This window comes from Columba livia, chromosome 2 (genome assembly GCF_036013475.1).
Source record: "Columba livia isolate bColLiv1 breed racing homer chromosome 2, bColLiv1.pat.W.v2, whole genome shotgun sequence".
Lineage (NCBI taxonomy): Eukaryota > Metazoa > Chordata > Aves > Columbiformes > Columbidae > Columba > Columba livia.
Genome location: NC_088603.1, coordinates 72679325 through 72693349, shown reverse-complemented (window position 1 = coordinate 72693349; position 14025 = coordinate 72679325). Strand labels below are relative to the sequence as shown.

The 14025-nt window shown below is 37.4% G+C and overlaps 1 protein-coding gene across 16 annotated transcripts in view; it reads left to right on the top strand.

Annotated features, from left to right (window-relative positions):
• The window catches only part of FARS2 (phenylalanyl-tRNA synthetase 2, mitochondrial), a 295038-nt gene that overhangs the window by 6827 nt on the left and 274186 nt on the right, over positions 1-14025 (top strand). For 8 of the 16 annotated variants that reach the window (XR_010470290.1, XM_065052481.1, XM_065052486.1 and 5 more), the window contains exons 2-3: positions 3028-3092; positions 3655-3740. The gene's annotated coding sequence lies outside the window, so the exon portion shown is untranslated. Of the gene's footprint in view, positions 1-971; positions 1119-3027; positions 3093-3654; positions 3741-11852; positions 11911-14025 lie in introns of all 16 variants that reach the window. The other 8 variants (XM_065052482.1, XM_065052484.1, XM_065052473.1 and 5 more) reach the window with 2 other exon arrangements.

Genomic DNA, 14025 nt, shown 5'->3' with positions numbered 1-14025 from the left:
AGGGGTGGAAGCACAGCTCCACCATTTGCCATTGACTGATCCAGACTGCACTGGAGCAGAGCTAAGCTCCAGAACACCTCCAGTACATTGACAACATCATCCTCCGCATCCCACCAGGGGCAGGGAGGGGTGAGTGAACAGCACACCGGCTGGAGGGGGCTGGGGCTAAACTACAAGAATGAGAATGTTTTTCTTACTCGCAATGATACGTGTAATCATTGTTGACAGGGGTCAATGGGTGTTTGTTTGTACAGAAGTCTTTGCTTTTGGTATTTGATCTGAGGAAGGAAGGTAGCCTGTGCTGTTCTGCGTCTTTTGGGATGAAGCACTTTGAGAATGATATAACAGTATTGCTATTGTAGTAGTTACTAACATTTTAAGTATGTAGCAGCTCAAAAAAAAAAAAAAAAAAAGAGGAGGAATTTGGATGAAATACCTGCAGAGACAGTGGACTGCTGTGGAAGGAAACAGCTGTTTTATTCTCTGGCACATATTGGATGTTTGTAGTTTGTTGTGGAATTGTTCCTTGTGGTACGCTATTTCAGCTTTACGACATGACACTCAACACTTAAGTGAGCATGTGCTTTCCTGGTACACTGCTGTTCATGTTTGTTATTTTTCTTTGGGGGTCAGAATGATAATTAATTGTCATGATATTATAATCTCTTTTACTTGTTGTTTTTCAGGTTTTGAAAACATGCTGACTTTTCTCTGCTGCTGTGGTGCAGTTTCTCTTTCTTCTTCCCTGCTCTTAGTTTTTGATGGACAGTGTCACACAGTGAGATTGTAGCCAGTGTAGAGTAGGGCCTTTAAAATAAGGACTATAAATCACAAGAATTTGGAATTTGTCACAAATGTAGCAAGTTATAATTTAGACATTCCCTATAGTAAGTTTTCCACAGTATCAAAAGGAGGCCTTGAATAACTCTGCTTTAAAAAACCCACCATATATTTATTTGTTTGCCCTATAGAGAAGAACATTTTAAATCAGGTGGAGAAACTTCGATGTGTCAAATTCAGCCATACTCCTGAATTATTTGTGCATTTTGGAAAATTTTACGTAAGACTTCAAAAGGAAGGAAAAACTGGGACAAAACTTTCCTCTCCAGTCACTTTCTGTGAGTTACCCCACCTCTTTCTGAACTGAATTACAGAATGTTTATTGTTTAAAGTAAGACTATAAGAATAGTAATAATGGGTAGGGGAAAACAAACCCCAAAGAGTAGTCTGTTTTCTGTTGTGATACTTGGTCATGGAAGGGAATACCTGTTTTACCACTGCTCCTAAACCTTTGCTGGTTCATGATCTCTCATGCTACAGGTATCAAACTGAAAGAAACACTGAATTTTGTTTTCCTTGTTGGCCTCGGTTTTAATTTTCTGATTTCCTTCTGGCCATGTGCAGCACCAGAGGATTTCTTGGGCATCTTGCTGCCTGCTAATAATATATTGTGTTAAGCACCTGGACAGGTCAGCAATTGTGGGATAACTTCTGGATCAATGACATGCAATGTTGATACATACCATACTGATTTTGAAAGATGTTGGTATTGGACGTATGTTGGTAAAGCACTTTGAAACATCTGAAATAAAAGTGCTATAAAAATCCAGAATTAGAAAGATAATCGTGTGTCACAGCAACAGGCAAGAAAATAAGTAATAGGGCATTAAAATTACGAATAATGCTTAAAAAGTTCAGTGTGTAGCAATTGCATTAAATGTGGATGACACTTCTGATTTAATGCTGATGAAATCCAAGGTATTTTTCAATACAAGAACCCAACAAGAAATGAATGTATTTTCGTTGTCTGTCTGTTTTTTACTGAAATGTTACTGAGAAACATAATCATGAGAAGTGGGACGGACAGGCTTTATTAAGTGTTCTCAACCATGACCACCTCAATTTGGAAATGCTTTCTTTGCTGTGCTTTCCAGTGTTTTAACTAATTTAATCTTAAATAACTTCTCTTTCTGTGGGAAAAATACTGTACTTTATATTGTATCTTGCTGTTAAGAAATGTTTTCTGATACTCAGCCTATGCCCTAGTTCATCCTACTCTTTCATTTATGCCCCTTAGAGTCACGCTGTGTAATTCCTCTCTATCCTTCATGATTTATGGTATAATCGTATTTCTCAATGGCTGTAATCGAGACAGACCAATTTAGCTATTTTGATATTTTTTTTTTTTTCCTCCCCTTTTTAGTGAATATTGAATTTTTTTAGCTTAGGAAGCAAACCTAACTGTAAAACAAGAATTGGTATTTTGTCTAAGACCAACTGAGAATCTCTATGCAGCCACCCCTGTATCTTTTCTGCTGACTTGTGATTTCCGGTTTGCCAGGTTGGTTACAAATGGTGCTGCCAACCTTTTTAGTTAAAGATCGTTATTGCATCCAAGATGTCTTGCTAGAGCAAAGTTCTTTCTTGAGTCTGTTTTTGTTATATATGAATGCGTATATGAACATGTATAAAAGCATGCATACAGTCGTGTCATGGTGGTCAAGGTCACACTGTTCATCCCGGATTGTCCGTGCTGCGGTGCTGGGGATTCGTGCACAGCCAACACAATGCTGTGGGTTTTTTTTCTGGTTACCTATTCCCATGTCCCAGGTGTGGGAAATCAAAGACAACCTGCTCCTTGGGTGCATCTTGGTCCTTCTGCTCCCTGCACTGTAAGCGTGGTGCCCCTTGTCAGACAATACGAGAGGCTGGCTCCACTGAAGTCACAGGCTATTGCTTAAGTCCTTCCCTGAAAATCCACTTGACTAAGCATTTCCTTATACATACTTCTTGTGTGATTATTTCCTAGAAGCAATTCCTTGAGCAAAGTATTAGTGAGGGTAGAATTATGATATTGTTATAAGATTGAGTGGAGCTGATGTAAGGAAATGTTATCCAAAGTAAAAGAAAAGTGGAAGGTTCTTGTATAATATATTGAAAGGGTGTTATTGGGGAAAGGTATGACCTCTGAGAATGGGACATATGGAAGACACTGATTTTATTTTGTTTTATTTTATTTTTTTTTAGGGAAAAAAGCGTTAAGGAAAACTGGTTTGCAATGGATGTGTAAAGCAGCAAGGAGTAAGCGGATTGTAAGTAGACTATCTGTTCAGTTTTCTGCCTGTGTGATGAGGGGAGGGGAAATATGATTTTCCACTTCTAATGCATTTTCATTTTATATGATGCTATGCATCCATATGACTTTTTGTTCTGGTAGCTTGGACTTTTGGTCCAGAAAAAAACCTAACAATTTAGATATGAAGCTCAAGCAAAGAAATCTAAAGAGAATATTTCTGGAGAGGAAAGGAAACGATGGAGCAATGTTTTCATTTAAATGAGGAAAACAGTATACCCATGTTAATGAATTGTAGTAATGGCAGAGTTAAGATAACTTAATTTTGAATGATCCTTGACATTTTTGACCTTTCATCTTATGTCACTACCAGGTTCATGTCCCCAGAGCTGTGGCCAGCATTCATGATAGTGCATTAGGGACATGTTTCTAAATACATCCTGCTTCTGATGCATTTGTAAGATAAGATGTATTGTCAATATTTCCTTACATACCTTCACAATTCTAGACAGGACTTTCTTTTTATTTCTGTTTCGTTTTTTTTTTTATCTGGGGTGACTGTACCAAAATTTGTCTTTCAGTCAGTCTCTGAAGAGAAGAAACAAAGTACTGACGGAAGCTAACGGACCAAGGAAACAGAGCTGAGGAAAGATATCTCTGCTTGTGTGTAAGTAATTACAAATAAATTTAGCTTTATGAGTCCATCTTTGACACCAGCACTGCCAGCCTTTTTAGGTAGTAAAAAGTTTTCAGTCCTTCTACATTTTAATTAATAATGAAAGTCTTTCTTCATCTTTACCAACCGTCAAAGACAGGTGTGCTAACTAGGTATGATAACTATCTGTCTTTGCTTTCCATATAGAATTGATACGTTTCCTTAGTCCTAATACAAAGAAAATGATGAGACTTGAGATCTAAGGAGAGGTAGATAACAATAATAGGTTGATAGGTGGAAGATTATAATGTAAAGGACAAATCCTGTCATCTTTATATTGGAGTACGTCCATATCTGAGTATAAACTCTTTGAAATCTAGCCAACTACCTAAGCAATAAGTTGCTTAGTTCTCACTGTGAGAACAGGTTGGCAGAATTGGGTTCTCCTTACTTTGCAAACCACTTATAATTGATGTGAGTTACAATCCAGCATAGGATGCTCTGCTGAATGGGGAGTGAACTCAGTGAGCTATTGGGAGAGGCAATAGTTATGGCCTTACAAATCCCACCCTTAATCTTCCGGTCTCCTTTTGTTCCTGTCCCTGTGGCAGGATGAGCTAAAGGCAATGTGCGTTTTTGCCTTTTCAGGAAGTTTTGTGCCTTAGCTGAAACTGAGGATGAGGGTGAATTTAGGTGGGGATGCAGATGTATGAAATAGAGCTGCCAGCTTTCCTGGAGAGATGGGTTTAACCGCCTAGAGAAAGGCAGAAAAGAGAAATGGGGGAAGAAATAGTTTGAAGTTCATCTGTCTGGAGTTCTGAATTAAGAATCTGTCTGCTCTAGAATTTCTGTGATTTGCTTTTTCAGGTATTCTTTGTAGCCTAGGATCAGTTTTGTGCTAGATTAGTGGTTTTCATATTTGTTTAACTTTTGCCTTTTTTGGAAATGATTACTGGTGAAGCATGTATGCTACATATAAAATGGAGAATAACAGATAAACAGAGCAAATTATCAGGATCCTCACAGAGATTTAATTAAGCTTCTTTTAAGATTTTTGTGTGTGTGATCTCAAAATTGGTTTGACTTTCAAGACAGTGTTCAAGACCTTAATTGAGAATGTTCTTATTTTTGGGACTATTAGCATAATCTTTTCACTGTTTTCTTATTTAGTCTGGCTGCAAATACAGTTTGTTTTTTTTTTTTTTTTTTCTTCAATATTTGTTTAAACTTTTATTATACTAATTACTTTCACAGTAAAAAATTGCATAGTGCATTATACCAGCTCTTCCCTTGAGATGATGAAGTCCTAAAAAGGACAGATACAGTATTGCACATGTAAAATTATCAGATATCGAAGAGACAATTACATAATTAAATATCTATAGGTGTGCTGAACTTAGAAAAGCTACTTGCTTTTTGTGTTGGAACACTAGTTTTGTCAAGTTTTGTGGAAGAAAGTTGGCATCTCACTCTCAGTTTAGAACACTTGATAATTCAGCTTTTTGTTTTCTGTTTTCCCTTCTGTTCCTCTCCCTCCCTTCATAGCCTGTGCTTCTTATTCCCCCACCCTTCTACTCCCAATGTACCTTATTCTGATACAGCAATTTTTTCACTGTTTTTTTGTGGCAGGTTATATTTTTAGTGTAATATTCATTATACAAACAGAAACTCTGCTGGGTAGATGAAGACTTGAACTAAGTATGTGGGAACACCATGCTTATTCTAGTTTATTTCATCAGACTCCCTGTGTTGTTTTTTAATTTTTTTTTTAATAAACACCATTTAAAAAATATTGCAGGTTCTACCAAATCCTGTTTCCTCACCTGATATTAGGAGTTCATTTGACCCCGGTGTCTATTAGGTGATCACTTGACTGCAGTGTCCTGATTGCTCTCATTCCAGATGCCGAGCGACAGAGCCTACTGGGCCTGTGTGAAACTCGATCTTTCACCATGTTGCAAACTGCAGTTCTACAAGTGGTTTTAAAGAAAAAAATAAGAACAATTATTATGTTTTAATTTTGATTCTCTAAGTACATAATGGACATGGCATTAACTGAAGATTGTTTTGTCATATGTGACTTTGAGCTATAATAACACCTTATTCTTCATTAATAATAAAGATTTGATTCTTTCATGTTATTGTTTTCTTTTTTTTTTCCCCAAACTTGTATAGCCAAGATATAATCTGTATATATTGGCTCAAGATAAAAGATGAAGGGATGTTGCCTTTGTTATATAAAGACTGGATGGAGAAATTCTTCTGTGTGCCATATTTTGAGATGCCACATCTCTGTCTACGTTTTCTTTCACTGAGGTTTGCTTTGGAGGGAAGTGTGACCTTCAAGTATCCGATGCCACAGAAGGGTTCTCTGACATAATAAAAATATATGGCTTTCTCAAGGCCTTTCAAACAAAGGTTTTCTTTCATGCTTTGTGGTGTGCTTGATCTGGAGTAAGTATATCAACAGTAGTAAACCTTATAGGAGATGTTACTTGGTAAGATAATAAGTCATGAAGCTGCTTGGAAGCCCTTATCCTAGGGTGCTGTGAGCCATGGACCCAAATATATCCTGTTTTCTAGTATGACTGACAAAGAAAGAAATTAGTGATACTAGTCTTATTTCTGCTGAAACTCTCTCATACTTTTTTTTATCCTCTGGTAGCAGGACTGGACGGAGACACAATTTAAACCTATATTTTAAGTCATACTTCCTTTGCTTGCTATAGAATATCTTGGAACTAGTTTGTCTTTAGCAAGTTATAAGAGATGTCAACACCTGTTGAACACTGTAAAGGTAGTAGTGTCCAGACATAATCAAATTCCTGGGGTGCATTAGGAAGAGTGTGACCAGCAGGTCAAGGGAGTTTCTCCTCCCCCTCTACTCTGCCCTGATGAGGCCGCATCTGGAGTACTGTGCCCAGTTCTGGGCTCCCCAGTTTAAGAAGGACAAGGAATTACTGGACAGAGTCCAGTGGTGGGCTGTGAAGATGATAAGGGATCTGGAGCATCTTCCTTATGAGGAAAGACCGAGAGAGCTGGGTCTGTTCAGCTGAGAGGGGATCTCATCAAGGTTTATAAATATCTGAAGGGTGGGTGTCAAGAGGATGGGAACCAGACTCCTTTCAGTGGTGCCCAATGATAGGATGTGGGGCAACGGGCACAAACTGAAGCACAGGAGGTTCCTTCTGAATATGAGGAGAAACTTCTTTACTTTGAGGGTGCCAGAGCACTGGAACAGGCTGCCCAGAGAGGCTGTGGAGTCTCCTTCTCTGGTGACATTCAGGACCCGCCTGGACACGTTCCTGTGTGATCTGCTCTGTGTGAACCTGCTTTAGGAGGTGGGTTGGAGTAGATGATCTCCAGAGGTCCCTTCCAACCCCAACCATTCTGTGATTCTGTGATACAGTGTTAGAAGGCAGCTGTGCCTGAATACATATGAAGTGTCATTGATTAAATTAATCCTAGCGGTAAACTTTAACAGAACCAGAGCACAACTGTATCAGGAAATTAGAACAGGATTAAGCACATCCATTTTAAAATTTGACTTGTATTTATTTGAATAGGCAGAACTTTAAATAGAGGGTTTTTATTATAAAATTTCTCATGAATATTTCTCAGCAGAATTGTCCATAATTCAGTATCACTTGTTGCAGTTACATTTTTTTTGAGGAAAAAGACTACACTTTTTTACCCTTAGGCTTTAAACATAGTTAATGCATTTCTTTAGCTACAGTTATAGAAAATGTTTCATAATATAAGTAGAAGATTTGCAGATTGGGTTTTCTGTCTTTTGGTACCCTTATATGTTCATAACTGTAGACTATACAAAGTAAATTTTTAAGCTTGTTAATGGAGGTTGGCTAGGCAATTCTTGTGAGTCTTGTTGAGTACACTTATTCTTAAAAGAGCAAAGTAAGTCTTTCCTCTTGCAGCCCAGCAATGTGTTGGAAGGTTGAGGCAGCACAGAGGCTTGGAGAAGTCATGTGGGATTATTGAAGAAATACATTATCTATCCACCTGTCATAAATTTTAGTGCTGGAATCAAGAAAATAGCATCAGAGTAGTTAAAAAATAAATATTTATTTATAGTAAATAAGTTTGCTAAAAAGACCAGGGTGAAGGAAACCAAACTGAAAATGTTTAGCCGTGCAATTTTACTTCAGTTTTGGTTTAGTGTCTGAGATTTGTATTGCTGTGAGACTAACTGTATTGAGACAGATACTGTGATTGTGTGAGACTTGCTGGCAGAGCTTTCTGTATTGTTTGTAAATCCTGCTGTTCGTGTGCATCCGGCATTTTGTGTAGGTTAAATGGGTTGGAATGAACTGTGTCATTTAGAAACTTATGTGGTGAGTTGGTTTTTTTTCTCTTTCGCAACATACCAGTCAATACCACACTCTGTGTAGGCTAGCTGCTTTTTGCTATACTTTTGTTTTATTTTTTCTTTCCTGCTTTATCCTTATTTGCAACACATGCAATTTGGGATTGAATGTAAATGATGACACAGAGTTTCTAAACAGATTTTCGTTTGCTGTAACATCGTACATATTTGCAGTTCTAGCCAAACATTTTGGGTTAACAGTTCTTGAGAGATGAAGGGGTCTTCTGCTTCTAAACTCCCTTAACAGCAAGGGGACACAACAACCTAGATCATTAGCATATAAGTGGAAGAAATAAAAAAAGCTAGTTATTGATTTCTCTGTCACTCAGTGAACAGAAAAGTGCTTTAGCAATAAAGAATCATACCAAAGCAGTAAAGGCTTTCACGTTATGTAAAAAAAAGTGTCGGAGTTAATAGTATTTACTTTTCTTTACAACTTGTAGCTTCCATTTACATGTTTCAGAGATAATGAGGCCCTTATTAAAGAGGGTGTTTTAAAGCAGAAGAAACTCTCCAAGTGTTTTTCAAGAGCAATATTAGCGCCTGGCTAAATTTATAGGATTCAGTTTTTACTCTTTGTATCTCAAAATATAGTAGCCTATGTTATCCTGCAGCTATGTGTGTACTCAGTCAAGTGCTGAATTTAGAACCATTTCATACATAACTGGACCCAGTCAGAAAAGCTGCTGGCATCATTTTTAATTGGAAGTGGCTCTGCAGAAATCTTCTCTGGCAAAGAGAAGCAGAAGAAAGATGGTAGGAAGTTTTGTCATAGTTTTCTGACACCTCTTGCTCTCTTTCGAGTCTTGCACAGGGGTAGAATGAGAAGGGACAAGCAGACTGGGAGATCGTTTCCCATTTCAGTTCTGGATTTCAGGGCTTCATGAGGGATTTTTTTGCACTGCATAGGAATAAAATGCCTTTTCCAACTAGAAATGCTCACAGTCTTAGAGTAGGAAGGATGTAAGGTGGCAAACCAGGCAGCATTGCATACACAAGTTTTACTGAAACTGTGTCTAAGCATCATTTTTGATTTAAGTCTGTGTCCCTGTATAGATGGCACGTTAAGTTTTGGGCAGAGACAGCATTTCCCGTGTTGAGGACCAGCAACTTGAGTTTTCATTTAACTGACTGTTGATTCTTCAACAGAAGAGATTATTTTTTATTATTTAATTTCCTATGCAATGCTAAGTAGATTTAAGACGTTACTTATGTGATAGCTAATAACAGTGATGCATAAATTGGATTCCCAGATAAAGATTTTACAGCAACTCCTGTCCAGCTCTGCTTTAAACAAATGAGAGCTTTCAGACTGATCTGAATGGACATCTGCTGAAACCGTGATTACAGAGACAGAACTAAGCATCTGTGCAGCACTGGGAGCTGAGTTTTGAGGTGCTTAAATTAAATTATCACTTTTAATAAAAGGATTTACTGAAAAATAGAATGGGAAAAAGCATTGTTAACAAGAATTGAATCAAAGGTTATTCAGATAGGTTTGGTTTACTGAAGTTGTTTGACAATTGCAAGGTTGCATTTTAAATATAATTAAAATGAGATAGTAATTGGATCTGAACATTCGTTCTTTATTTCTTTGACTTCAGCTGACTTTAGATTATCTTTCTGTTAACCTTAGGAAGCCTTATAAATTTAGTGCTCTATTTCCAGTGCGTTGGACTGACGTTTTTCCGTGCTCAGATATGGCAGTATATTGCTGCAGTGGTGAAAAATGTGGCACATAAAAAAATCTATAATGAGAGGAAACCTGTATGTGAAATACTTAGTTGAAATCTTTTAAAGCTGTTGATGTAACAATAATAGTAGTCTGTTTTCCTTCAAAACCTGAAGTAACCTCTAATATAGCTTTGTGGAAAAGATTAACTAATTGTATGTAATGTAGTCAACTGTCAAATAATTAATTTAAAATTCAGATCTGAGGGGAGATATAAAATCTGTAGCCTCATATGGAGTCCTTTTCACTTTCACACTGTTGGAGTGCTTTTGATCAAGAAGAAAGAGGATGGAGTAGCAGCTAGCTGTCTGGAACTGATCCACAGCTCATTGAATTAAACGGGAATTTTCTTCATTAACTTTGATCATCCTTGGATTGAACCTGTATGCATATGATTTAATTAGTAGCAAGCTTGGGAAATGCTGGGTTGTTGGCTTTTCTAGTGTCTTACCTACTGAGATGGTAATTACATAAACCGATATACTTGTATATCTATGATATGGCAAGTGCAGAAGTACGCACATGTTGGCTTTCCTAGTGTTGGACCTTCGTTTAAAAGCTAGACGTTTTACTGCTAAACAACATTTTTTTTTTCTTGGCAATTGTAATATTAGATCTGGTCATCTTATATTACATATAAACCCGATCTTTTTCTATGTCACTGAAAATATTTTTTGCTGAAAAAGGGAACATAGCAACTTTATTGTATGTCCTCTTTTTAACCATATTGAAAAAAATCCTTAAGTAATATTTAACATTAAGGGTTAAAAATGCAAACTGTTGATAGGTTGTCTTTGCCTGAGAGCAAAAAGGGGGTTCTCTAATGTCCAGTTGCCCAATAAAGTATGTTTTCATCATAGATCATGTGGAAGGTATCCCTAGTAAAGCTGTCATTTTAATTATTATTATTTTTTTTTTTTAAATTGTGTAAAGTGGTGTAGCTTCATGTTGGGAGATACCTTTATATTTTATGTGAGTTTGAGGGGCAGTTGCACAGTCATAGCTCAGAACGGCCGAATGTCTCATATGAGCATTTCAAACATTTTCACCCTCAACCAGATTTTTATTGCATTAATACATGCTGTGTTGTATCTTATTAGGTGAGCTGCCCCAACAACCCAGATGTGGCAGTTCATGAAGTCAAGATTCTGCTTGGGGAGAGCGAGGAAGAGTAGTGGGAGCTGGCTGTGGCTATTGATATTGGGTGCAGAGATTCCATGCAGATGTGTCCTGTGTTTGCTTTGCAAATATTGGCAGACACTGTTTCGGGTCTGAGTGATTTACAGTCTAAGAATTTATGGAAGCTACCAGGCTTCTTATGTATTAGTTGCATAAACAGGAATAGTAGGTATAAATACAAAGGTAGAAAGTGGGATGTTGGTTTATAAGCCTTTCTCAGTTTAGCAGTTGTGTAACTAGCCATAAATCCATCACTTGGTTTTGCTTATACTTCTGATAGTTTGCACCCATTTTTTAGCATGATAAATAGGAATTCTCTAAGGTGTATGTTGCATACCTGTCAATGAAAACTAACCTAAAAAATTTAGGTCTGTGCCAGTCAAAAAAATATTAAAAGGACCTTCGTTTTTTTTACAAGGGCATTGAAGAGTTACTAAAGCAACCTTAAATATTATATCAACAAGATGCTGAGGTTTTAGGTGGTATTTTCTCTGCCACTTTCCAAGAAAAAAGTTTCCATAGCATCTGCAGCATAATACAGAACATGTGCTACTTTTCAGGCAGACATTACCTGCTTAAATAAGCATAATATATGCTCAGGCCAAGGTGATGTGTTGATTGGGTATTGTCTACAGTGATTTTGGGGGACATATATTACAAGAATATCTCTGTGTGCGTTAGGGAGTGATCCAGAACTCAGAAAAAGGAATGGAGTAGGTGATCTAAGTGGTTATGGGATTTTTGTTGTTGTTTGTTTGGTTGGTTGGTTTAGTTTGGTTTGATTTGCTTTGTTCGTTTGGATTTTTGTTTGCTTGTTTTTTGTCTCTAGCTGCTGATTGATGAGCTTATATCGCTACTGCTGCATTTGTGTTTGAGAAGGGACACAGGTAAGCAAATGGTTTTTCTCAGTTGTGTTTGTGTCTCAAAAAATTAGTAACTAATTTTAGAAGGGGGACTGTATCTTAAGGTACAAATCTGAGAAACAGGAGGATGAAAATGTGCACATGGTCTACTATTTTGGTGTCAAACAGGAATAAAAGTAGAAAAATATTGTTTAATGTATGATTTAATCTATTGCAAAGCAAGATAGCATATCTTGCTTGTTATATATCTTGAAACATCATAGGTAATTGATCAGGGTGTTATTGTACAAGTCAGGAAAACATCTCTCTTTTTAACACAAACCTGCTGTTTGACTGCTACAAGATTTTCAAGGCTACAAGTAGAGAATAGTTATCTGACCTTTGCTGATTAGGAATTGGGATTTGCTTTCTTATGTTCGAATATGTCAGTTTATCAACCTCTCTGGCTCTGATTGAGCCAGATTGGTTCCGTGTAGTCTGCTGTTTCAAAAAATTATCGTTGTTGCTGTTACACCTTCTAACACCTTTGAAAAGGCAGACCTTTAAAAAGCAGTGACTCTCAGTCTTCTGCCCAGGATCACCCAGAGAGAAACCTGCAGTTTTTGTTTCACAGCCCCTCTGTGCACGTATGGTTTGACTCTACAAAGTCTCTACAGTACTACCTATCCATCTACAGTGAAATGCAGTGGCAGCTTCTTTCACATTTCAGGATGTGAATCAGTCTTTTCACACTTAAACGTGTTGCAGCTTGGTGAAACCAGTGAGTATCCTGGGTGAATGATACGCAAGAAGTGAAATGGATGTACGTAAGTAGCAGATTGCCCGTGTATTCTTTAGTGATGGCCTTTATCAGTGAGAATAAACTAAAATTGTATCGTTTTTGAGAACTGGAGTGCTGCTTTCACTTAAACTGTTGCTGGGTGCTATGTTTTGCCATCACTTTTTGAAGGCACTGTTGGATAGAGTTTAATATTTATTCTTAAAAATTCCAGTTTTCAAGTATGGATTGCTAAGGAAATGATGGCCACAAGATGGTATTTGTACATCCGCTGTAAGTCCTGTTTTTTTCACTTCAGTCAAATTGCACAAGGGATGTCCAGATTGCCAGAGACAGCAAGTTACAGGTGGTGTGTGAGAATAAAGGGCTTAATAAAGGAGAGAGACCCTATTAGTGCCTCAGCTAAAGCAGAGGTAGCAGGATGGATTTCTCTCTTACCACTGAATCTGCAAACAAGCTTCGCCTCCAGACATAGAGGAAATAAAGTTTTGCTGGTTTGGCTGCTTGCAAAAATAACTTACTGTAAACTCCTTACCCTGAGGATGAATTATGTTGTGCTGGCTGGCACAGCTTACAGAAGTGGAAACGAGAATGGTGCTGTCTGAAGTATTTTAAAAGAACTGAGAATGATACCTTGTGAAAAAGAATTGCATGTGTTGTCTTCCAGACTATTTTAGAAAAATAGTGTGTCTACAGGAGAGGAGGGCTGGAGACAGAAGACATTAGTTTTCCCAGTCTTGGAGATTATTAGCAAATGCTGGAATTTCATAGAAATGATAATAAACTGTAAATGTAAGCTGTGAGATTGCTGCAGAGGAAGAATGCTGCCTACACAATAAACCTTACCGTAACATGTCGACTTCTTTAAAGCTGTCAGCTTGTTGCCATCATCTGGAAAAGTACACAAAAGCTGTCATAAATGCATCAGCTTTCCTGCTCAAATGAACATCTCTGTTGGTGATGTTCGAGATCTTAAATCAGTTACTTTAAATGAAAGCTGTTCTTATTTTGTGTTTTTAGCCCCTCCTTGCAACAACTAAATTCTGAAGTAGAACTATTCTATGTGTTTGGAATATAAATCCAAAACTAAGAAAGATCATTTTACAAACAGAAGTCCAAGAAATTAATTAATCTTTGACTTTTTAAAAATTCTGGTTGTTTACTTCACTCTAGAAGTCATGGAAATCATCCAACATATTTTGCTTTTTTCTCAGTGCTGTGGGTAAGCAACTTTGTAGGAGAATTTTGTTGCCTTCCCCTTAGAGAGCTGCAAAGTCTATCAGTATATTGTGTTTATAGCTAGATGCAGAAAGAAAAGAAAGGGTAGGGTGTTTGTAGTACATTGTGTGCTTCATGTCAGG